At 43.9% G+C, this 24,435-nt stretch overlaps 1 protein-coding gene across 1 annotated transcript in view; it reads right to left on the reverse strand.

The window, feature by feature from the left end:
- Nucleotides 1-24,435, reverse strand: part of LOC126299606 (calcium/calmodulin-dependent protein kinase type 1-like) — a 1,453,155-nt gene that overhangs the window by 590,252 nt on the left and 838,468 nt on the right. The window lies entirely within an intron of this gene.

Here is a 24,435-nt window from a genome sequence, read left to right on the forward strand (position 1 = left end):
ATTATAGCGAACTCACGTTGATGTCTCGACGACCAAATTCGCCTGATGGAAACCCCCATCAGGGTAGCTATCGGGTGCCATCACAGCGTAAGCAGATCAGTGGCCCGTTAGTTACGTTAATTACATGACGTGTGCGTAGAAATGTAATGCCACAAACCTCCACAACCCTACCAACAAACTGTCGGGACGCTTATACGCAAAATGAGTAATATATTTCGTTCCGAAGACGGACAAACAAGCTATTAAGCAAGTGATCATCAGTTGAAGTGATACGAGGGATAGGAGAGGATTTCAAAAAAGCAAGTTGCACTTTATTATGACTTTTATTGAATGCTGTACCAGACGTCAATGTGATGCTGACAAGCCGGCCGCTGTGGCATAGCGGTTCTATGGTTCTATGCGCTTCAAAAAAATGGCTCTGAGCACTATGGGACTTAACATCTATGGTCATTAGTCCCCTAGAACCTAGAACTACTTAAACCTAACTAACCTACGGACATCACACAACACCCAGCCATTACGAGGCAGAGAAAATCCCTGACACCGCCGGGAATCGAACCTAGGAACCCGGGCGTGGGATCTATGCGCTTCAGTCCGGAACCACTGTCGCAAGTTCGACTCCTCCCTCGGGTATGGATGTGTGTGATGTCCTTACCTTAGTTAGGTTTAAGTAGTTCCAGACTCTAGGGGACTGATGACCTCACAAGTTGAGTCCCATAGTGCTCAGAACCATTTGCACCATTTGTCCCGCCTACAAGTTTGCAGTTCCCGCCCCATTTCACTCCCCACACTATTATGCACCTGTCGTCTGTACAGCAGAAGAACTGTGTCTGCAGGAAAAACAACATCTGCTCCCTTGGGTGACTGCGCCCCTCTTCTTGCGCATTGGTCTTAGCGTGGGACGACATGCGTAACTTACTTTGTTTCAAGGCCCTCGTAGAAGCGGACATTTTGGAGAGTGGCTGCTCTATGGAAATCATCAATGTTACTAACCAACGTTAGAGTGTACTAATACTAATAAACAAATCCATGAAAGTATTTTACTATTTCCATACCTCAGCGGAAGCAGTCGTTGCGGTGTACGTACCTGTAAAGAAAGAAAATATTTGTTATAAACAGAGCCACAAGAAATTTCAATAATATTGCGTTAATATATGCTCTAAAACTGAATGTTGGCCAGAATAGTACGTTACGATTATACTGTATACTGCTCACGCACTACACATATCGTAATGTGGACTCACTTAGACGTCTGCTTAGATGTAAGAGAAATCCTGAAGGTTCTTATCTTACGAGGCGAAAATGCGAAGACAAGTAAATAATCTACACTGATAAGCCAAATCATTATGAGCACTGCCCACCGTGACGTTGGACGCCGCCTAGTATCGATGTGGGCTCGTGACGCACTATTAGAAGTATGTAAGTGGAGCAGACATGAACGGGGGATCACTATAGCGAAGATATGGGCTGCAAATGGGGAAATCCACTGAGATAAGCGACTTTCACGAACGGCAGATTATTATTACGCAGAGCCTGTGAAAGAGTATACCTAAATCGGCGTTGCTGGTCGAATGTTCACGTGCTATTGTTGTGAACATTTACAGAAAGACGGAGGAGGACAATTAAACTACCACTACACACTAAATGGTTGGACGTCCACGACTTTTCACAGAATGTGGGGTTCGGAGGCTAGTCCGTTCTGTAAAGTAGGATAGATGGTGATCTGTTCAAAAATGGTTCAAATGGCTCTGAGCACTATGGGACTTAACATCTTAGGTCATCAGTCCCCTAGAACTTAGAACTACTTAAACCTAACTAACCTAAGTACATCACACACATCCATGCCCGAGGCAGGATTCGAATCTGCGACCGTAGCAGTCGCGCGGTTCCAGACTGAAGCGCCTAGAACTACACGGCCACCGAGGCCGGCGGTGATCTGTAGTCCGCAGCTCGTGGTCTAGTGGCTAGCGTTCCTATCTCTGGGTGACGGGGTCCCGGGTTCGAATCCCGGCCAGGTCGAAATATTCTCCACCCGGGGACTGGGTGTTTGTGTTGTCCTCAATCATTCGGGAAGTGGCATGGGCGCTGATGACCTCGATACCTCGATGTTGAGCGTCCCACAAACCAACATCACCACGGTGATCTGTGGCATCTTTGCCGACAGAGGACAATGCTGGTGCACGCACAAGTGTTTCGGAGCACTCAGTTCATCATACATTGCTGAACATGGAGCTCCGCTGCAGACTTCCCTACGTGTTCCAATGTTGGCCCAACGACATCTTCAGTTATTATTACAGTGGTCGCGAGACTATGGGAATTCAATGGAAACGTGCCGGCTCACTGGGTGAATCTCATTTTTGCCACACTAGGTCGATGATCGTGTCCACAAACGCCGTCATCGAGGTGAATGCCGGTTCGAAACGAGGAGCGCACGACGGACGCAGGCTGGTGGGAGCAGTATTATGCTATGGGAGACATTCTCCTGCGCTTGCATGGGACCTGTGGTAGTAATCTAAAACACGCTGACAGCTGCGAATCGTGATGTGTTACCCGATGGGCATGTCATCTTTCAGCAGTATGATTGTCCGTATCTCGGAGCCAGATTCGTGCTAAAATGGTTTCAGGGGCATTATAGTGAATCGACGTTGATGTCTCGACGACCAAATCCGCCTGATGTCAATCCTGTGGACTCCATCTGGGTCGCTATCGAGCGCCATCACCGCTTACGCTGATCAGCGGCCTGTCATTTAGGCGAATTACATGACCTGCGCATAGAAATCTAATGCCACATACCTCCACAAACCTATCACCAAACTGTTGGAGCCCTGATACGCAGAATCAGTGACGTATATCGTTCCAAAGACGGAGAAACAAGCTAGTAAACATGTGGTCATAATGTTTTGGTTCATCAGTGTGTGCTCCTTTGAGAGTTTTCCAATTCGCATTCGAAATTGAACTCAGAAACAATACATAGGAAGCACTTGAAATGATTACACTTACAGATCAATACCTTAAGGTGTTGTGAGGCATCAGGTGTGGATTCATTCTGAAATACCCTTATTAGTATAAGGAGTAGGCTCCACAGGCGGCAATACATTCACTAACCCTTGTGGTGTCACCGCCAGACACCACACTTGCTAGGTGGTAGCCTTTAAATCGGCCGTGGTCCGGTAGTATACGTCGGACCCGCGTGTCGCCACTGTCAGTGATTGCAGACCGAGCGCCGCCACACGGCAGGTCTAGAGAGAGACTTCCTAGCACTCGCCCCAGATGTACAGCCGACTTTGCTAGCGATGGTTCACTGACTTCTACGCTCTCATTTGCCGAGACGATAGTTAACATAGCCTTCAGCTACGTTATTTGCTACGACCTAGCAGGGCGCCATGATCAGTTTCTTTTGATATTGTAAATCATGTACCGTCAAGAGCGACGTTCGTCATTAATGGATTAAAGTTAAGTATTCCACCAGGTACGTCCATTTTTCTCAATTCTAATTCCCTTGTCATGTTCCAGACTTCACGCCAGCCTGCGTGAGCTGAGACGCGTGCATTTCGGCCTCCTTTACTAACACGGTTGGCTCTCCTGCCAACCACAACAACCCTGACATGCAGCCGACTGTACAGGTGACGCCTATTGTTTTCGTGTACGTTATTTCACACCTGCTCGAGGAGCACCGTAGGAGTTGTGTAAGGATCGCCTGTCATCCCATCGTGCTCGACTGAAGATACATTTGGCAACAGAACTGGCCACGGTGGTTGCTGTAGGCCTTACAGAGTAAGGCGAGCTTCACGGGCAGTGTGTGGACGAGCATTACCGTGTTGTACCAAGGAATCACCTTCCTGTTGTAATTACGACAGAAAAAAAGTGATCGAGCGACGTTATACGCGAACCAAGCGCTTGTCAACGTTCCATGCACAGACAACGAAGATGAGACTTCTTTTTCACATGCTAAAACCATACGTCTGGGGTGAGACCAGTGTATCTTGAACGAACGCAATCTTCGAGACAGAGCTCAAGGGCCCAATGTCGTAGATACTCGCTTGCAGGTAGATTCTGCTTGTAAGACGTGTATATATCTATTGTCAAACGACAATTTATGAAAGATGTTTACATTTTATTAATAGTATTAAGTAGGAATAATTACTATTTGTCATTTTGGAAATAATTGTGGTAGCAGGGAATGTCTACACCAAAGGAATCTTGGCGGGAGAGACCGTACATTGATATAATTTTAAAAAGGGCGGGAGAGACCGCGTATGGATACATTTTAAGAAAAGAGTCGGAAAGACCGCGCATAGATACATTTGGTAATGGCAGCAGAGATTGTCTGCACCAGAAAGCATTGTTGGCGGGAGAGACCGCACTTTAGCGTTGGTAGGAAGTCAGTAGTAAGTGAGATGTGAAGCGAGTCGGTAGCAGGTCTGAAGCGAGAGGTTGAGAGGAGCGGTGTGCCTGCCAGCCACCATCTATAATTTACAAGAGATTATAAACGGATGTACAGAGGCATCAGCTAACTATTATCATAAGAGGAACTTATATTATTGAATTTTTTGTTGTTGAGAAACTCAAGACTACTGAAGGTATGTTTGCGCAATGCTAGTTGTAAGATTATTGTAAAAAGTAAGTCCCATTTGAACGTTTGTAAAATCATTTCATTACCAACAGTAAATATTTGAAGAACCGTTTTCAGAATATAATTAATTTTTGCCAGCAATATTGCATTACTGATTATAATCCATCCCAAAAGCCATCAACGTAAAACTTTGCGAAATTTTACTGTTGTCAAGAAAATGTTCTATGAATTCCGTAACTTCAGTCAAATTAATTAAAGAATAACGTCAGCGTTGGTAATAAATACAGCCACTTATTATGACAGCCCACCAGCAGCTAACAGAGTATAGTAAAACAGAGTAAGTATATTCATGTCGCAGTTCGATGTAGCAGTCAGATGGCGATCCAGTAACAGTAAAAAAGGTAAGGAACAGTTTTGGGTTATTGCAGGTAACGACTGAGGGCCACGAAGACGACACATTCTATGTTTCGTCGAAATAATCAGCAAATCACTTTTAAGAAGCAGTGTTTAAATTTGTATGGGGAGATTGTACTTATTATTATTGAGAAAGAGAATTAATTTAAAAGGGGATATTTCATTTGTTATTACTAAGCAAGAGATAGAAATCCTAAGGGAAAGTTTCATAGGTTATTGTAGAAGGGAAGGTTGCGTAACAGAGATACAAAGGGTACGGGAAGGTTTCATGCTTTCATCGCTGCAGGAAACAATGCGCCTTTGCATCTTCCAGTTGATCATCTGAGAGCACCAGCTGAACCATGGACGCCGATGGTGTGGCGTGTGTTGGTGACTCGTTAGAAGCATATTCCCACTCTAATCGGCTCGCAACATATCGTGTAGACTATTATATATGTTTTTATCTCTGCTGTGAAAGCTGTAGTGTGTGGCAATATGCCGATCATTGGGGTGCTCTGTGTTTCATGGATGTCCAGGACGTTGTGTTTCACACTGAGAATGCTAATACGTTCACTGTTGCCAACTTCGCTGCGTAACTAACGAAATACGTCTCATTTGGATGACCGGTCGCTGAAAGAATCAACTCCTCCCTCGAAAGGACAAATGTCGTCCCCTTTTAAACTCGCTCAGTTAGTTGTAGGAAACAATGTGTTCATCTTCTTGGTATGTCAACTACTCGCTGTACTCCTGCATCCCACTGGGCCTCGCATGGTCGCGGACGTTCGTTTTTATAGGCAAGACAGTGATGGCGCTCTGGCTGACAACACTGTGGTGTCGCGTGCATAGTATCTCTCAGTGGCCGGCGACACCACAGTGGTGTCGTGTGCATAGTATCTCTCAGTGGCCGGCGACACCACAGTGGTGTCGTGTGCATAGTATCTCTCAGTGGCCAGCGACACCACAGTGGTGTCGTGTGCATAGTATCGCTCAGTGGCCGGCGACACCACAGTGGTGTCGTGTGCATAGTATCGCTCAGTGACCGGCGACACCACAGTGGTGTCGTGTGCATAGTATCTCTCAGTGGCCGGCGACACCACAATGGTGTCGTGTGCATAGTATCTCTCAGTGGCCGGCGACACCACAGTGGTGTCGTGTGCATAGTATCTCTCAGTGGCCGGTGACACCACAGTGGTGTCGTGTGCATAGTATCTCTCAGTGGCCGGCGACACCACATTGGTGTCGTGTGCATAGTATCTCTCAGTGGCCGGCGACACCACAGTGGTGTCGTGTGCATAGTATCGCTCAGTGGCCGGCGACACCACAGTGGTGTCGTGTGCATAGTATCGCTCAGTGACCGGCGACACCACAGTGGTGTCGTGTGCATAGTATCTCTCAGTGGCCGGCGACACCACAATGGTGTCGTGTGCATAGTATCTCTCAGTGGCCGGTGACACCACAGTGGTGTCGTGTGCATAGTATCTCTCAGTGGCCGGCGACACCACAGTGGTGTCGTGTGCATAGTATCTCTCAGTGGCCGGCGACACCACAGTGGTGTCGTGTGCATAGTATCTCTCAGTGGCCGGCGACACCACAGTGGTGTCGTGTGCATAGTATCGCTCAGTGGCCGGCGACACCACAGTGGTGTCGTGTGCATAGTATCGCTCAGTGGCCAGCGACACCACAGTGGTGTATCTCTCAGTATCTCTCAGTGTATCTCTCAGTGGCCGGCGACACCACAGTGGTGTCATGTACATAGTGTCTCTCAGTGGCTGGTGACACCACAGTGGTGCTGTGTGCATAGTATCGCTCAGTGGCCGGCGACAGCACTTTAGTATCTTTTGCATTCTGCTGGTATTTTGTTTAGGTAACAATAAGTTACACACGTTAACAATTTTTTTGTTATTATAAGTACTTGTGCCCTTTCATCATGGCAGACGAAAGAGACGATACGCTCATTTACAATGAATGCGCTGAGCAAAACTTCAGAGGTTGCCGCTACATCACGTACGTCTCATCATGATCCGGTTGACAGACCTTTTGGTCATATAAAGCAACACCAACTGATAGGCCTAGGTATTTCCGAAATGAAGAAACGGAAACGAAAAAACAGTAATGTATGTTCGAGAAACAAAAAAAGAACAACAAACTTTATGTGCAAGTCTTGTAGAGTTCCGTTACATCTTGTAGACTGTTTTGCTGCATATCATACAAAAGAGAAATGCTAAGTACCAAAGACAATGCAAATAAACAAATATATGAAACAAATTTCGTATTTATTTATGTATGTATATCTTCGAAATTTCGTGAAAGTAGGGGAACAGGGTTGAGAACTTATGAGACCTAATGATGAGGTTACTAAAGCGTAACAATTTATAATCTCCCAATAATGTCAAGAACGGCCGGAGACAAGCCAAGTAATCCGAATTAACGCTGCCGGCACAAAGGGAAGAAATTTGTACGAGACGTGCGGACGGCAAAGTGTTAACACCATCGGAGGACAGTTGCAGTTATCTGTTACAAAAAGAAACAATAATGGTATGAACGCCCATGTTCACGTATCAAAGGGAAACATCAAAAAAATATATTTTGTAACCATACGGCGAAAGCAGATTCGCGTGTTCTGTGGGCCAGATATCACGAGCAAAGAAATTTCTGTATTACACCATCGCGCATTTAAAGTAATATTTATTTTTGTATAAAATGAGTTACAAAATATTTTGTTCTATCATTTTTGTAAAAGTAGGAAAGCTGTTAATGGAAGGTATTGTCATCGACAGATTTTGCGCCGTATCATCGCTCCTTTCTCGCCAGTCACACAGTAACCTCTCTTAGTGATTTTGGTGATGCCACTGTAAAACAATGCTGACAGTGATCCGTGACACAAATGCTAACAGTCTTAGCGGAGCCAATCAAATATACCTTATTAATTACATGTACAGAATATTGTTATTAAAAGTTTACACGCCGATCTCTAACTACTGGGAAAGAAACAAACAGAAACTTACGTCAGTGGTAGCTTTTTTCCGAAATATATTTTAAACTGTCAGACGTTATTTCATTGTTTTTGAGCCAATAATACATAAAAGAATAGTAATTCACATGCCATTAAATATTTTACTTACGCCTTAGCTCAATACCAACTGAAACTACCTTTATTTCACACTTATTTAAACAAGACCTATTCCGAGTTAGACGCATGTTCTTTTTTTCTGAATTATCTATTCCTCTGCCACACAACAGTCCTTTAGTAAAATTCTATATTTAGTCTTTTGAAAGGCTTAAGGGAAGTATACTGAAGTATTTACTTTTTGGGCCGTCTTACTTCGGTCGTAAGAATTCATCGTGGATGCGGCATTGTTATCCTGGCTTACAGTTCGACAGAATGGAAAGGTCATCAGACGTCGCTTTCTTCTAGGAACAGGAGGAACGAGAACAACGTTCGCAGAAGTATTTTAATCTCTAAAAGGAGGAAGAGTAGCTGCAGCAGATTTTTCTACGCCATTTTAGCTGCTGCAGGTGCACGCGAAAAATATGCGACGAGAATGGCGACAGGAAGGTGGCAATTAGTATGAACCCTTACAGCGTAATCCTTTTGCAAGAGACGTTGCGAAGAAAAATTGGCTGGCTGTTCCATTCTAACTAATTCCGTAAGATTCCCTACGAAACACTGAAAAAATATCCTTCAGGACATTGTTAACTTACATTTGTGTTGCTTAAATGTAGGAAACAAAATCAAACACGACAATGGCAAAGTGCTTCAGCGCGAATTTTACTGTGGGTCTTTACGTCAGGCAAAGGGAAGAGCTTGTTAGAATTCGACGATAGTTTCCGCCTCTGACGTCGTTACATCTGATAATGAGATAACTGTCGTGCGCCAGATATCTAATTCGAATCCCGGCTTTGAATGAAACTGAATCGTCTGAATTTGGCTCGTCAGGAACATTGAATTTGCTGTGCATGAACTTCTCATAACCAGATTGTACAGAAGTTTTTATGTTAGTCTAAACGTTACTCCTGTTTCTGATGCAATGCGGCAATAAGGCACTAACTGCGGTAATCGTATAATTACACGGGAAAAATATCTGTGAGGCACCCTCTTCATTTCCTTTTCACTGTGCTCATAGACATCGCAAAAACGCCATATTCTAAATGTACTTTTCACAGTCAGAAGCGTTGAAATTTACACTTCATAAATAAGAGCAGCCGTCCAAACAAAACAGAAGGACTAAAGCAAAATTTTACGAACAAGGAAATCGTTTCTTATGGACGACTGCAACTAATCGTTCTCGCCATGACATAAAAATAAAAATAAGAGTTTCTTTTGAGCCACAAGCCCTGACCTTACGTACGCACTGAATATACGAATGAATTGTTATCTTTAGGATTTTTTTTTTCAAATTTTAGAATATCTTATTGTGCATTTCTTTAAAAACTATCACACATCTCAAATGATCATTCAGAAGGAAGTTCAGAAATATTTTATACACCTCAATTTTTGATTATAACGTAAGTAGAGATTAGTGCACTACTTTGAGCTGTGTGGTACACAATCTTTCACCACTATCCTATTTACTGGCTCTGAGCATTATGGGACTTAACTGCTGCGGTCATCAGTCCCCTAGAACTTAGAACTACTTAAACCTAACTAACCTAAGGACATGACACAAATTCATGTCCGAGGCAGGATTCGAACCTGCGACCGTAGCGGTCGCGCGGTTTCAGACTGTAGCGCCTAGAACCGCTCGGCCACCCCGGCCGGCTCCTATTTACTCATTATATTAATTTGTTATTTGTGTCTATGCGTAGCAGTAAGTTACGTGTAAATAGTTACACCTACATTCTATTTCCGTCATGGTATTCTGGATCCCTAGTCAGCAGTGTTGAGCGACTATCCAAAGAAACTCAACTATTTGCTATAAATCTCAATAATTGTAGTTTAGTTGTGTGAAACGATCAAACAACCAGGCTCATCTTTTGACTGCAGATACGTATGTATATTTTTAAATTGCTTGACTCCTTTTGTTTTACTCCACATAAGCAATAATTTTCAAGTATGTAGATTTTTGTGCTACTAAGACCTGTTGTTAGAAGGAACAGATTACTCACGAAATTATTTAAATGGAACTGAATATTTCACATTCAAACGGACGGTTGGATATGATCTTGTTAATAGGCCGTAAGAAGTACATCAAACTTAGCGTTTTCCCCACACAAAATCTATAAAAAGAACACTCGACGATGGCACACTGTGCGCAGTATTTAGTAATCACAATCGGTTTTTTGTTTTACAGAGGTCAAAATTTCAGACAGACTGGCGAATGTTAAAATATGTAACTAATAAACCAAGAGACTAAAAACTGACAGCTGTGGCTAACCAATGATAATACACGGACACAGAAGAAGCACATGATACGGTACCCATGGAAGAAAAGCCGCATCAAAAGTAACCTGGGAGCAAGCTTCAGACAACCGCGATGCCCTCCCGAACGTCGTTTTCCGTGGGATCCATACATCACCCTAGACGAAAGTTAGGATGGTTCGTTCGAAGCGGCCATGGCCAATCCCTCCCTCTGTCCCAAGCTAATTACGCTAGTGCTTCGCTGCTGATGACTTCCAAGTCGAAGGGACGTTAAACGCCACCCCCTCCTTCTAGCTTCCGTATCCCCGAAATCAATATGGCCCGATCGGGTCTTTAATCTGGCTTGTCCCGGTTACGGGTTGAGCATTATAGAGTTGCGCTGCTCCAGCCTCACGATGCTCTTGACAAATGAGAGCATTACACACTCAGTTAGGGTCTTAAACAAGAAGACGACGTTATTCGCTTTTCGAAAAACTTGTTAGCAATATTATTAGCACTGACTTCTAGTGAGCAGTCGGGAAGCTATCAGCTGAAGCGAAATAACGTACCATTTAAGAACCTCGACGAGGACGTCAGAAAATCGTAGGCACGAGGAAATTACAACCAATCAATCATTATTTTTGCGGCGGCTTTGTGCGTCTAAATGCGATATACTAGTCACTGCGAGAACTGCGTGTATGCAGATACTAGCATTTTGAAGCACTAAATACGCAGGAATAACACTTAATTTGCAAAAAGAAACATGACTAAACAATAAGAACCAACTATGAGTGATAACAGTTACATGAATTTTACAGTAAACCCAGTGAACTGAACAGAACTTAGGTGATGTCTGAGTTATAAAAGAAAATCATTTTATCAATCCTTGAAGGTAATTCTGTTAACAATCTTTATTCTATGGCTTTCTTTTATTGTATTATGAAAATATTCTTTGCTGTTTTATTCCATTCAAAAGTGTATTAGACAGGAATGGATTTGAAATATAGGTCAAGGCATCGTTACTTAGGTTTCCAGTGGTTTCCCTACATTGATTAATCTGAACTCCGCGATGGATCGCCGAGTTTGTGTTTCGTCTCTAATGGCATCATCGTTGACGGTACATCAAGCAATAACGTTTCTTCTTCCTTCCGTATTCCAATCATTATGGTTCGACAGTGACCACCCTCCATTTATTCCCGCAGTCCAACGACTTTCCTTCTGCCGTTTATTGGATTATTATTTTCTCTTACGAGTCGCCCTCACAACAAAAACAGTGTTTATCACTTCAAAATTCAATATTCCATATCACTTTTTTCAGACAGTCTTGGCTATTCGTTGACGACTGATCAGAGTAATCTCTCACACCTGTGTTTTTGGGAATTTGTTACTAAAGTTTGTAAAATTTGTAAATTTGAGATAAATTCCTAAGGGACCAAACTGCTGAGGTCATCGATCCTACGCACTACTTAATTTGACTTAAACTAACTTACGCTAAGGACAACACACACACACACACACACACACACACACACACACACACACACACACACACACACACACACACCCATGACCGAGAGACGACTAGAAACTCCGACGGGAGTGGGGGGGGGGGGGGGGGGGAGCCGCGCGAACCGTGGCAAGACGCCTCAGACCGAACGGCTACACGCGTGGCGCTGCAGTTTGTGATTTTACATGATGTGGCTACTGTGATCAGAAATTACGAATGTTTGTTTGTACCACTGGTAATCATTACTGGATTAATTCCACTTATTTTGATGGTTCCTTCACTGAGGTGAAGTTTTCCCATACTTAAAGAAACACAGAGGGGTTTTAGTGAGATGGAATATATTCAAGTATAAAGAACGTTCTTAGCAGATAATTTATAGGAAAGCAATCACCAGTTAGGTCTCACAACGCATTACCTCCAAAATAATATAGCTGTCGAAGATAACAGATTGGTCACTTACATTCAGAACTACACTGATGAGCGAAAACATTATGACTACCTACTTAAAAGCGTGGTCCTCTTCTGGAACGCAATTCAGCAGCGATTCTGCGTGCCATGGATACAAGTATTGCATACGTTTCCAGACGTTTGTGGCACCAGGTACCTCCACAGGTCACACACTTCCTGCAATTTACGGGTGGTCTGTTTGTAAGCGGGGAGCTGGCGCCCGATAGCGTCCGAGTTGGGTTTCAGCAGATTTGCCGAATTTGATCGTAAAGACATCAACATGAGTTTACTATCATCTTCCTCAAACCACTGCAGCACGATTCTGGCCTTGTGATACGGACAGTTATCTTGCTGGAAGATGCCGTCACTGATGAGCAGGACATCAAGCATAAGGGGATTACAGGTGATCCCTAATAATGTTCATGTTGTCCACAGCTGTCACGGTGCCTTCTGTTACTACCACAGGTCCCGTGGAAGTCCAGGTTAATGTCAACCATAAGGTAAGATTACTCCCACCAACGTGCGTCCGTGACATGCTGCATGTTTCAAACAGCCGTTCGCTGGATGACGTACACAACCATCGACCAGGTTTAACAATAAACGAGATTTATCTGACTAATCGACATGTGATAAATTTCAGGAATGCTATCTTATAAATGAAATCTGCACTTATAAAATGTAACATGATATTTGAATGCGTTGAGGATTTACTCGCAAACCAGACGCAAGTATTCCGTTCTCGATGGGGTATCATTTTCATTGTCACAAGTGCGACATGACTGCTACTATTCACCATTTGTTTAAATGATCTAGTGAAGAAGGTTTGTAGTTTTCTGAAGCGCACCTGTATACAAACACTGCAGGAGCGCCTAGAGATTACCAGTGTTCGGCGACAATCAGTTGACGCCTTTGATAAGAAAACGTACTACAACGCTCATAAATAGGAAAAGAAATCGTTAATGTTATATTATGGTCGTGAAAATATTTTATTTGATTCCTGACGGTGGTCTGTGACCGAAACTGGTTATCCAGGGTGGGTAAAAATTGTGTCACGAAATTTTAACCCTGGATTGCTGATAACAGTAGGAACCAAAATTACTAATGTTGTGTAGGTCGACAACGCACCATTTTTAAACTACGGAAACTTGGCGCCAAGCGCTCCGATCGGCCGTGGGATTGCCCTGCTGCCGTTAGTCAGTTGACGAGCAGCGCTATGGTTGTCGGTTCACACATACGAACGTCACTCGCCCCAACATTGCCGCAACGTGATACGCACACGTGTGGAATAGGTCTTGCTGTTTGTCATCACCTCACGTCCGAGGACTCACACGTAAGCTTCGCTTCGGAGCACACACACGTCATGCCGGCCGGAGTGGCTGAGCGGTTCTAGGCGCTACAGTCTGGAACCGCGCGACCTCTACGGTCGCAGGTTCGAATCCTGCCTAGGGCATGGATGCGTATGATGTCCTTAGGTTAGTTAGGTTTAAGTAGTTCTAAGTTCTAGGGGACTGATGACCTCAGATGTTAAGTCCCATAGTGCTCAGAGCCATTTGAACCATCTGTTGGCTGTTTTTCCTTTTACAGGGAATTGCAACTCTAATCGTCCATTTATCCGCCGATGGTGTGAACGTGTAGGAAGTTACACTGAAATCCAATCATGTCTTCTGGGTACTTTACTTTTTTGCCATACAACGTATTTACGAACTATGGGGGCATCACCTTCTTAAAATACAAAGGAACGTGATAATTTTAATTACACATCATTACTCGCAGGGAATAAGCAACCATGGAGCGTCTAGAGCAATTTAACATGGAACGATCACATAAATGTTGTTTGGGAATAGATGCCAGACTGATTTGTTGGAATAATACCAAAGAAGTGTAGTACATACACGAAGGGGATTAGTTTAATCACATGCCTTCGAAGACACACACACACACACACACACACACACACACACACACACACACACACAGAGAGAGAGAGAGAGAGAGAGAGAGAGAGAGAGAGAGAGAGAGAGAGAGAGAGAAGGCTGAAAGTTTTAAATTGTTTCAAGAAGAGCTACTGGTATCACCCGTCACTGAATAGGTATGTAATTCAGGTTTATGCACATCAAGGACGAATGGAAATAATATTGTACTGGTTCAGGATGCGACCTTCACCACATACCATAGGGTGGCTTTCAGCTTGCAAATATAGATACTTCTGCTGATCAAAATTCAGACTGGATTACTCCAAACAGAAATAAACAACAATTCAAGAAAATTAAGACTTGCAATCACAGGTGCGTATGGCAACAGTTTTTGTAGGATTAGGCTCGTAAACCTTAAAAGCTCTTGCTAGAGAAAACTACATCCGCTATTAAGTAAAAACAAAGAGTTTCACATCCGTCAGCTCCGGTTTCGTCCAGCACTAACTCAGATGAACAAGTATAGAAAAACACACCAACCATTTTCTGTTTGCAGGAACCATTAAGCCGTTTGCCAAAAGTGATTAAATGATAGCACTTCATCACAATGGCTACCGTTGAACGGATTAAAACTTTCATTTATTTCGTTTCGATTTCGGTACTGCACGGTTTCAAACATTATAGAGCATATGCTGGATGACTAGTCTTCTAGACACATCATGTATTCAGTTCTGAAGTCTGATAATGTGGTCACCCAGCTACAGAAGGTGTCCCAGGAGGAATGCCTAATATGTAATGATGTAACAGGAACGATCATTCGAAGCAAAAAATCTACATAACTTGGGCTTTAAAATGCATATCTTACGAGCTATGAACAATTTTTCGGCAGAACAGATGTGTTTCAGAGTAGCGAAAATGAACAAGTGTTCTTAGCTCTTAAGACATGCGTTTTGGAGCCCATGTCTACTACACTTTTTTTGCTTCGAATGATCGTCCAGTACATTGATCATTCCTCCCTTGACACCCAATACGGAGTTTATACCACCGTTTGATAGACCAGTTCTTGGATACTGCCATCAGGTTGCCCATTTTGATGGGTAATAGCACACATAAAGTTCGAAACTCGCTTTACATACAAAACTGTACAGTGTTGTTGTTGTGGTTTTCAGTCCTGAGGCTGGTTTGATGGAGCTCTCCACGCTACTCTATCCTGCGCAAGCTTATTCATCTCCAAGTACCTACTGCAACCTACATCCTTCTGAATCTGTTTAGTGTATTCATCTCTTGGTCTCCCTCCACGATTTTTACCCTCCACGCTGCCCTCCAATACTAAATTGGTCATCCCTTGATGCCTCAGAACATGTCCTACCAACCGATCCCTTCTTCTGGTCAAGTTGTGCCACAAACTCCTCTTCTCTCCAATTCTATTCAATATCTCCTCATTAGTTATGTGATCTACCCATCTAATCTTCAGCACTCTTCTGTAGCACCACATTTCGAAAGCTTCTATTCTCTTCATGTTCAAACTATTTATCGTCCACGTTTCACTTCCATACATGGCTACACTCCACAAAAATACTTTCAGAAACGACTTCCTGACACTTAAATCTATACTCGATGTTAACAAATCTCTATTCTTCAGAAATGCTTTCCTTTCCATTGCCGGTCTACATTTTATATCCTCTCTACTTCGACCGTCATCAGTTATTTTGCTCCCCAAATAGCAAAACTCCTTTACTACTTTAAGTGTCTCATTTCCTAATCTAATTCCCTCAGCATCACCCGACTTAATTCGACTACATTCCATTATCCTCGTTTTGCTTTTGTTGATGTTCATCTTATATCCTTATATTACTGTACAGTAATGGAAATAAAATAAAGGTATACTTTAATACATCCAGTGGCAGGCAGCGTGCATATTTGTGGTGTCCGTTGATCGTGTTGAAAGGCAAATACTGAGAACTTCGGGAAAACGTTGATGTGGATTGCCAGATATTTATTTTATTCCAGAATCTGAAGGAAGTAAGATGAAGGTTTAACATCCCTTGGATAACGAGGTCATTAGAAACGGAACGAATTTTAATCAGTTTTACCAGTCACTGCTCATCGTTGATCGGCATATGGCTTGTGATAACTATAGCAGACAGTTGACATCTAAACTGAATGAATTGTATGCATACAGAAGTTCTTTTAGTTGATAATCAACAACGTGTGTGAGTGGAGCACCTACACGTTTCTCCTCGAATCCTCGAGTACCAAATGTGTCCGGTACATTGAATACCGAAACTGAAAGTGTATAAAGCCGTAGTTATCATGACTTGTCATGACACGCAACATAAATGTCGCGCTCAGTTTGAACGGGATTTCTGAATTACAATGTAAACACGCTTCTCACACTAGCCGTTTCCTGAACCGATTACAAGTAGAACACACTCCGAAAGGAGATAAAATCCAACAGATAGTTAGCTAAAGATAAATTGTTCTGGGTAGGGTGGTGAGCTGAAATCTCCTGTTGGTCATTGTGATTAAGTTTTTCCATGGTTTCTTTTGATACGAGGACTGCTCTTCAAACAAGACTGCGTCCAATTATCTTTCCAGCGCTAAGTTTCTAAAGATGTCGACGAGATGTTGAATTCGAGTCTTTCTTCCATCCTTACTCGAGCAAACACTGTTCTTGACGAATGGATGTTTGAAAATTTGGTAACTGAACTACGAAGAATATGTTTATTCCTCATTAGAAAGGAAAACTAATACTTAATGTCTCGCTGAGGTGCAGGTAATTAGAGACGAAGAAGTTGGTCGGTTCTCGGTTTTAAGGCACTATCCCAGCATTCACCTTCAATGGTATACAGAATCCATTGAAAATATGTATCGACAGGGTGTTTCCTTAAGAATGTGCAAAAATGTGAAAGGACAGAGAGGATTCTGCACGGAAGAGTTTGAGGTAGGGACTCTGTGGTCGGAGAATCCAGTTTAATTAGATATGGAAGTAAACTTGTCTATCGTTTTGTCTAGCAATACTGTTTTCCAGCTAAAAAGCGTACAAGTTTACATGTACAGTGCTGTTTATTTGCATGTGCTTACTTTATTTCCTCCGAGTAAGCCGGCCTGTGTGGCCGTGCGGTTCTAGGCGCTTCAGTCTGGAACTGCGTGACCGCTAGGGTGGCAGGTTCTAATCCTGCCTCGGGATTGGATGTGTGTGATGTCCTTAGGTTATTTAGGTTTAAGTAGTTCTAAGTTCTAGGGGAGTGATGACCTCAGATGTTAAGTCCCATAGTGCTCAGAGCCATTTGAACCATTTTTGAACCTCCAAATAAACAAGGAGGTGGCGGAGATGGTGGTGGTGGTGGTGGTAAGTTCCTATGGGACCAAACTGCTACGGTCATCGGTCCCTAGGCTTACACTGTACTTAATATAGCTTAAACCAACTTACGCTAAGGACAACACAGACACCCATGCCCGATGAAGGACTGCAACCTCCGACGGGGAGGAGCCGCGCGAACCATGGCAAGGCGCTTGAGACCACGCGGCTACTCCGCGCGGCAAACAAGGCGGACGAGCCTGATGACTAGGAAGTCATGAGGCAGGTCTTGTTTACTTTACTTGTCCATAGGGTGGCTCCGTTGTATTTACATTTTCCATGATGGAACGTGCCATGAATCAACTACAAACCAATTAATTACTCACAAGGAGATCTCACGACCGTGGGGTCGGGGATTTGTCCGAAATTTTGTGTGGTGAAAGAGGACCCCGAACACCTCACGTGGTTAAAGTATTAGGGCGCACTACCCGGAAAAACCCGAGAAAAATCGATCCAAAGTTTCTTAGATGCCGTATGTGTATACAGCGTTAGTCCTTTACCGAACCGCCGTCCGGAGTAGATGGTTAGGGCTCGGACTCTTACGCCAGACGTCTTGGGTTCGATTCCTCCTCCGGCACTCTTTTTTTCCTTCTGTTTCGTTTTCTTTTGTTATTCCACCAATTATTCAAAAAGTTTCTCAAACCTATATTATTTTTAAAACATTATTTTAGCTCAAGAACGTAAAGTTTTTCATCACTGGAAAATATAGGTGCTCGTCGTTCTATTTGGTTTTATGGGGTTTCAAGGTTTAAAGGGGTTTTGTAAGGATCCCCTTCGGACTATAACGGTCATCTGCGCATAGGACTGTGCGCAAGCCGTGAGAAGTAAATGGCAGTTGGTTTTTCGATTTCGTCGTGAACAGACGTGCCTGTTTCAAATTTCAACGTGTTATTCCAATCCAAGGTTAAACATGGCGACTGAAGAAGTTGCTGGCTCGTCTGGAATAGTAGAAGAAATTGCTGAAGAATCCATTCATAGTGATCTATTAAAATTACGATTGAAGGACTAAGTGGTGTATTATGAAAAGCTGTTGATGGAAATTAATTTAACTGCATCGATATCTTCGGAAGAAATCTCTCGAGATGGTATGTTCTTGTTTATAATTATTATATGTATAAAAATTGAATGTTTCCCAATCGACTTTGTTATTCTGACTAAAAACCCAATGTTCCTCCTCATATACTTTACAATGAAAAATGGAAAACCCACCGCCATGAATTGTGTTGCTGGACAAAAAGAAAATAATTTTTATTCAATAATGTAACTAATTTGATAAAGATAATGTAGGTTTGGGAAACTTTCTTAATAATTGGTGGAATAACAAAAGAAAATGAAACAGAAGAAAAAAAAGTGCCAGAGGGGGAATCGAACCCGAGACCTCTGACCGAGTCTTAACCAGCTACTCCGGACGGCGGTTCGGCAATAGACTACCATTATATACCCATAAGGCACCTAACAAACTTTGGATCGATTTTTCCCGGGATTTTCCAGGTAGTCCGACCCAATATTTTAACCATGTGAGGTGTTAGGGGCCCTCTTTCACCACACAAAATCTCAGAGAAATCCCCAACCCCACGGTCGCGCCGTCTCCTTGTCATAGCTATTCAGAGACGTGCAGTATAGTACAAAGGAGCAGTGCTAATACAGTTTCGCAGAACTCACTGATAAACACCTTATGTATGAGGGAGTACGTTGCAATGCTCTCGCCGCTGAAAAGCTGTACAGGGAACGATTTCCTAAAAGGCATCATCCGTCACGACGAGTGTTTATTTCTCTCGATCGACGAACGCGCAGGAGACTGGTTCATTGGAAGGAAGAAACGAGGGACCTGGCAACAAGCCTAAAACGATTTCGTGGTCGACTGAATATTGCGCTCCAATCCTCTTTACTTTCAACTTCAGGATTGCTTTCTTCCTCAAAGGGCAAGTTTCAAATGAGGGTAATTGTTCGTGACACAAGCCGCACCGTACTCCAGTTGATTGTCTGCCCCCAAATTGGCCACACAACAGTACACCGTAAGTATCTGGAGTTCCAAATCAGAAACCACCTCCATGTAAGGCAAGTGCGTTAATGTTTACTACCATCGACCTCGGCTCATTTACCAGGAATTTGTAAAAGCCTTGCCACGACGATATGAACTGTTCTTCATACCAAATGTGGGTCAAAAAAAGTTTATACTGGTCTTATACATGCGTGAATTTATAAACTCTTAATGAAAGATTGTGGTGCATGATCACGCTTTGTTATATATAAATACTATATGAATTTATTAGACATGGTATATCTGTTACAAAAAACAGGCAGTCTGGCCATTGGATTTCATATCCTCAGCTGATCCCGTAGCCTCATTTCTAGGGACACTGCGAAAGAATTTGCTTGGGCGTAGGACAAGGTGGACAAACTAAGGATCAGGAATTACATGGTGCTACCATAGCTCTAAAATCCGACATGAACATTTGTTCCACTGCTATGACTCTGAACGCCTGTCAGTGAGGTCGACTGTCTCCGGAAATAAGAATTTAGCGATTTCATCCACAAAAAAATGGTTCAAATTGACAAATAGCTCTGAGCATTATGGGACTTAACATGAGAGGTCATCAGTCCCCTAGAACTTAAAACTACTTAAACCTAACTAACCTAAGGACACCACACACATCCATGCCCGAAGCAGGATTCGAACCGGCGACCGTAGTGGTCGCGCGGTTCGCACTGAAGTGCCTAGAACCGCTCGGCCACATCGGCCGGCGATTTCATCCACAGATGCTAATGCGTTCGTAAGATCGTACTGCGTCCACACTGATAGCCTAGTCTGGATAAATCTGCCACATGCTCTAAAGAATGCCTTTAAATGTGAATGGAAAGTAAAAACTGATAATATCGATGAAAATCTTAGCAACTGATAAACTTCATTTTCTTTACAGCTCTGGAACAGGCATGTTATTTGTATGCTCTTTTATGTATCATTAACAAGTCCACAAGACGAGAATTGGTTTGATGGTTTGAGAGAGTAAGACAGTCTCTGACAACTACTTTTGACGCTGTCTTATCCCTGCTCCGTAACTAAACTTTGCAGATATCTATGAGGAGAACTGGGAAGATGGTAGACGTGGAACCTGAATTTAGGTGTTGGTTAACAGTAGCGTGGTAAGGTCGTTACTCTTAGATATAACCAGAGCTCTGCAAACGGTAAAATGTATTAAATGCAAATGGCAGCGGGATCTTCAATTAGTAACAATTCAGTCGCTGTTCAGATGCTGCCTTGCCTAGGGTTGTCTAGCTATATATGAATTACATTCTCCGCGAAGTTTTTTGTGCGGCGTTCTCACCAGCCAGGAACTTTTGTTGCAGACGAGGCCGTTTCAACAGCATACGGACGCTAGAGACGATGAAGTTAATTTGTAGAACGTTTGAAAAGATCTCCTATTACCGGAAAGTACTGTAATCAGCCTGCGACTTCAGATGAATTATTGTGATCCTACACTACAGCTATTTTCGGCCAGGCTAGTACATTTTTATCACTACATAGAGTCAATTAATTATTTATCTTAATTCTTATTCGGCATTGTAATGATGTGACGCAATCATGGAATATGTTCCTCTATTAATTAAATAATAATGTGACGTAATGGTTACTGAGACTTTGTATCTACCTGGGTAAGGACCTGGCTAAAAGGATATGTTACATAAGCAACTAAATACGCTGTTAATTTAGAATTCAGGGATTATCTGCTTATCCTTAGTTTGAGGTGATTTAACGTGTAATACAGTTCCTTTTTTATTTATCTTTTTGAGAACCATCTCCGTTGATTGCCTTGTAAATCCGCAGCGTAAGAAATCTACGTACCCGTTCCTGGTGGTCGATCTACTAGAAAATGACAAGAAATGATTATAGAAGTATTCTATCAATCTTTAATTTGAAAGGCCTCTTTTTCTCCGCATTTCACTGTATCATCATTCTTTGATTTTATTCTGAGGGTTAGGTATGCTATTAGGATAGCTTACGAGGGTAGACTGTTTAGTAACATTTCTCGTGGCATTACAGTGGAGTTTTTCATGATTTTTACAGATAGGATCTTGGTCGTTGTGTAATTTTTTACACATGTTCGATTTCCTACAGCAGGAAATGCTGAGTCATTTTGTAGTCCATACTGTCTTTTATTCTGTTTTGTGAATTCTAATGGAAACGAAATATCAACAAGCAACAAACTGAAATTTTACAAGGTTACGTTTACTTTGCACACAAAACAGAATAATCGGGTGATAGTAAAGTAGAAACAATATAAAGAATACAGAACGTAAACAACTGCAACAGACAAAAATGTTGTTCTTTCTTTTCAGCTTAATGGATTTACAAATACACTCCAGGAAATTGAAATAAGAACACCGTGAATTCATTGTCCCAGGAAGGGGAAACTTTATTGACACATTCCTGGGGTCAGATACATCACATGATCACACTGACAGAACCACAGGCACATAGACACAGGCAACAGAGCATGCACAATGTCGGCACTAGTACAGTGTATATCCACCTTTCGCAGCAATGCAGGCTGCTATTCTCCCATGGAGACGATCGTAGAGATGCTGGATGTAGTCCAGTGGAACGGCTTGCCATGCCATTTCCACCTGGCGCCTCAGTTGGACCAGCGTTCGTGCTGGACGTGCAGACCGCGTGAGACGACGCTTCATCCAGTCCTAAACATGCTCAATGGGGGACAGATCCGGATATCTTGCTGGCCAGGGTAGTTGACTTACACCTTCTAGAGCACGTTGGGTGGCACGGGATAAATGCGGACGTGCATTTTCCTGTTGGAACAGCAAGTTCCCTTGCCGGTCTAGGAATGGTAGAACGATGGGTTCGATGACGGTTTGGATGTACCGTGCACTATTCAGTGTCCCCTCCACGATCACCAGAGGTGTACGGCCAGTGTAGGAGATCGCTCCCCACACCATGATGCCGGGTGTTGGCCCTGTGTGCCTCGGTCGTATGCAGTCCTGATTGTGGCGCTCACCTGCACGGCGCCAAAAACGCATACGACCATCATTGGCACCAAGGAAGAAGCGACTCTCATCGCTGAAGACGACACGTCTCCATTCGTCCCTCCATTCACGCCTGTCTTGACACCACTGGAGGCGGGCTGCACGATGTTGGGGCGTGAGCGGAAGACGGCCTAACGGTGTGCGGGACCGTAGCCCAGCTTCATGGAGACGGTTGCGAATGGTCCTCGCCGATACCCCAGGAGCAACAGTGTCCCTAATTTGCTGGGAAGTGGCGGTGCGGTCCCCTACGGCACTGCGTAGGATCCTACGGTCTTGGCGTGCATCCGTGCGTCGCTGCGGTCCGGTCCCAGGTCGACGGGCACGTGCACCTTCCGCCGACAACTGGCGACAACATCGATGTACTGTGGAGACCTCACGCCCCACGTGTTGAGCAATTCGGCGGTACGTCCACCCGGCCTCCCGCATGGCCACTATATGCCCTCGCTCAAAGTCCGTCAGCTGCACATAGGGTTCACGTCCACGCTGTCGCGGCATGCTACCGGTGTTAAAGACTGCGATGGAGCTCCGTATGCCACGGCAAACTGGCTGACACTGACGGCGGCGGTGCACAAATGCTGCGCAGCTAGCGCCATTCGACGACCAACACCGCGGTTCCTGGTGTGTCCGCTGTGCCGTGCGTGTGATCATTGCTTGTACAGCCCTCTCGCAGTGTCCGGAGCAAGTATGGTGGGTCTGACACACCGGTGTCAATGTGTTCTTTTTTCCATTTCCAGGAGTGTACATTCCGACTACTGGTTAATGCGCTGAATATGTGGTGTGACAACCTCTGGCAACAATACAGATCTGACAAACGACTGGGCATGCTGTGAATGATGTCATAAATCTCATGTTGAGGAAATAATGCCCATTCTTCCTGTAGCTCTGCTCGCAAGTCATTGAGAGTGGTTGGTGGATGCTGATGTGATGCAACCCGTGTCCCTAGTGCATCTCAGACGTGCCCTATGGGACTGAAATCGGGAGAACGAGCAGGTCGTGCCATGCGTGCATCATCCGTTTCAAAGAAAATATCGACTACGCGTGCTCTATGAGCTCGAGCACTTCTCCAGCAATACGAAGTCTGGGCCCACAGCACCTCGCAACAACTACACATAAGGTCCCAAGGTCTCGTCACCATACCTGACAGCAGTTGAACCTTGCCGATTTAACCGTACAGTTTCATGAAGAAGTGTTCGAGCAGTCAACATAATCCCTGTCCACACCATTACGGATCATCCTCGATTTCAGTCTCTTTCCACAATGTTTGGGTCCCTCCAGATGCGAACCCGTCGAGAATCACTGTCCGTACCAAATCGGGATTCGTCTATGAAAAGAACATCGGTCCACTGTTCGACCGTGCAGGTGGCAAGTTGACGGCTAGACTCTAGACATTCCCTTCTGTCAAGACGCTTCAGAGGTACACATACACAGCTCTCCGAAAGTAAAGACCACTCTGCCGAAGCCTTCTGTGCGCTATCCAGCTGCAACACGTCTGCTGGATGCTGCGAGGTCAGTTGCCAGTTGCCGTGCAGTACCAAGGCGCTACTGTCGTGCCCTTACAGCCCAATTATGGTCCACTCTTTCTGATGTCACATGTGGCACACCATGCCCTGGTCTTTGGGATACAGTTTCAGTCTCTGTAAACTGTCGCCACATCTGGAAAAATCTGAACGATACACATTAAGCCACTGGGTCATATCCGTTTGCGACTGTCATGTTTCCATTCTTCCCATGACCATCCACCGCAGGGAGCCAGGTAGGCGTCTTCTCCATGCGATACTGCACCGTCTGTGACTGTACACAGCGACTGTGGATGTGGAACTAAACAGCAAACACTATTCCGTTTTATATGTGCCCTGCTGTCATCGT

The sequence above is a fragment of the Schistocerca gregaria genome, chromosome X (assembly GCF_023897955.1).
Source record: "Schistocerca gregaria isolate iqSchGreg1 chromosome X, iqSchGreg1.2, whole genome shotgun sequence".
Lineage (NCBI taxonomy): Eukaryota > Metazoa > Arthropoda > Insecta > Orthoptera > Acrididae > Schistocerca > Schistocerca gregaria.